Raw genomic sequence first — 2620 nt, forward strand, 5'->3', positions numbered from 1 at the left:
GTCCTTGCAACAGCAATCAGAAGACAAAAAGGGATCAAAGGTATCCAAATCGGCAAAGAAGAAGTCAAACTGTCTCTCTTTGCAGATGACATGATACTCTATATGGAAAACCCAAAGGAATCCACTCCCAAACTATTAGAAGTTATAGAACAATTCAGTAAGGTGGCAGGATACAAAATCAATGCCCAGAAATCAGTTGCATTTCTATACACGAATAACGAGACTGAAGAAAGAGAAATTAGGGAATCCATCCCATTTACAATAACACCAAAAACCATGCGTTACCTTGGAATTAACTTAACCAGAGACGTAAAGGACCTATATGCTAGAAACTATAGATCACTTTTGAAAGATATTGAGGAAGACATAAAAAGATGGAAAAATATTCCATGCTCATGGATTGGAAGAATTAACATAGTTAAAATGTCCATACTACCCAGAGCAATCTACACTTTCAATGCTATCCCGATCAAAATACCGAGGACATTTTTCAAAGAACTGGAACAAATAGTCCTTAAATTTGTATGGAACCAGAAAAGGCCCCGAATCTCCAAGGAACTGTTGAAAAGGAAAAACAAAGCTGGGGGCATCACAATGCCGGATTTCGAGCTGTACTACAAAGCTGTGATCACAAAGACAGCATGGTACTGGCACAAAAACAGACACATCGACCAATGGAACAGAATAGAGAACCCAGAAATGGACCCTCGGCTCTTTGGGCAACTAATCTTTGATAAAGCAGGAAAAAACATCCGGTGGAAAAAAGACAGTCTCTTCAATAAATGGTGCTGGGAAAATTGGACAGCTACATGCAAAAGAATGAAACTTGACCACTCTCTCACACCATACACAAAAATAAACTCCAAATGGATGAAAGACCTCAATGTGAGACAGGAATCCATCAAAATTCTAGAGGAGAACATAGGCAACAACTTCTATGACATCGGCCAGAGCAACCTTTTTCACGACACATCTCCAAAGGCAAGAGAAATAAAAGATAAAATGAACTTATGGGACTTTATCAGGATAAAGAGCTTCTGCACAGCCAAGGAAACAGTCAAAAAAACTAAGAGACAGCCCACGGAATGGGAGAATATATTTGCAAAGGACACCACAGATAAAGGACTGGTATCCAAGATCTACAAAGAACTTCTCAAACTCAATACACGAGAAACAAATAAACAAATCATAAAATGGGCAGAAGATATGAACAGACACTTTTCCAATGAAGACATACAAATGGCTAACAGACACATGAAAAAATGTTCAAAATCATTAGCCATCAGGGAAATTCAAATCAAAACCACACTGAGATACCACCTTACGCCAGTTAGAATGGCAAAGATAGACAAGGCAAGAAACAACAATTGTTGGAGAGGATGTGGAGAAAGGGGATCCCTCCTACATTGTTGGTGGGAATGCAAGTTGGTACAGCCACTCTGGAAAACAGTGTGGAGGTCCCTTAAAAAGTTAAAAATTGAACTACCCTATGACCCAGCCATTGCACTACTGGGTGTTTACCCCAAAGATACAGACGTAGTAAAGAGAAGGGCCATATGCACCCCAATGTTCATAGCTGCATTGTCCACAATAGCCAAATCATGGAAGGAGCCGAGATGCCCTTCAACAGATGACTGGATTAAGAAGCTGTGGTCCATATATACAATGGAATATTACTCAGCTATCAGAAAGAACGAATTCTCAACATTTGCTGCAACATGGACGGCACTGGAGGAGATAATGCTAAGTGAAATAAGTCAAGCAGAGAAAGACAATTATCATATGATTTCTCTCATCTATGGAACATAAGAACTAGGAGGATCGGTAGGGGAAGAAAGGGATAAAGAAAAGGGGGGTAATCAGAGGGGGGAATGAAACATGAGAGACTATGGACTGTGAGAGGCAAACTGAGGACTTCAGAGGGGAGGGGGTGGGGGAAGGGGATAGCCTGGTGATGGGTAGTAGGGAGGGCACGTATTGCATGGTGCACTGGGTGTTATACGCAACTAATGAAGCATCAAACTTTACATCGGAATCTGGGGATGTACTGTATGGTGATTAACACAATATAATAAAATAAAATTTAAAAAAAAAAAGAGCAAAACATTGAAAAATCGTCTAATCGAGACCTGGTTAATTATGGAATTCATTTTTAGAAACAAAATGGAAACAATGCAGCTCTTTAAGAAGAATTAGAGTCTCATGCTATAATTTGTAAAGATGTACAAAATAGAGTTAAGTGTGTATGGCAGGGGAAGCAAGGCATAAGATAGCATGCCTCTGTGGCCTTGAGTGTAAAGAGAAATAGATCCACACACGTATAAAACCCCTCCAGAATGAGTCATAGATTAGTAACAGTGCTGTTGCCTAATAGTTTTTGCTTTTTTAGGTGAATAGATTACCTATTCAAAAATCAGATATTTCAAATTTTTTCCGTGGTTTTTTTTTTTTTTTGTCATCAGATACCTTATTTACCAAAAAAAAAAAAAGTTTATTTTGAGGGAAAAAAAAGCTTTGAAATTAGAGTAAGTGCCTTTAAATTCTTTTTTTTTTTTTTTAAGATTTTATTTATTTGACAGAGAGAGACAGCCAGCGAGAGAGGGAACACAAGCAGGGGGAG

The sequence above is a fragment of the Ailuropoda melanoleuca genome, chromosome 17 (genome assembly GCF_002007445.2).
Source record: "Ailuropoda melanoleuca isolate Jingjing chromosome 17, ASM200744v2, whole genome shotgun sequence".
In the NCBI taxonomy this organism is placed as follows: Eukaryota; Metazoa; Chordata; class Mammalia; order Carnivora; family Ursidae; genus Ailuropoda; species Ailuropoda melanoleuca.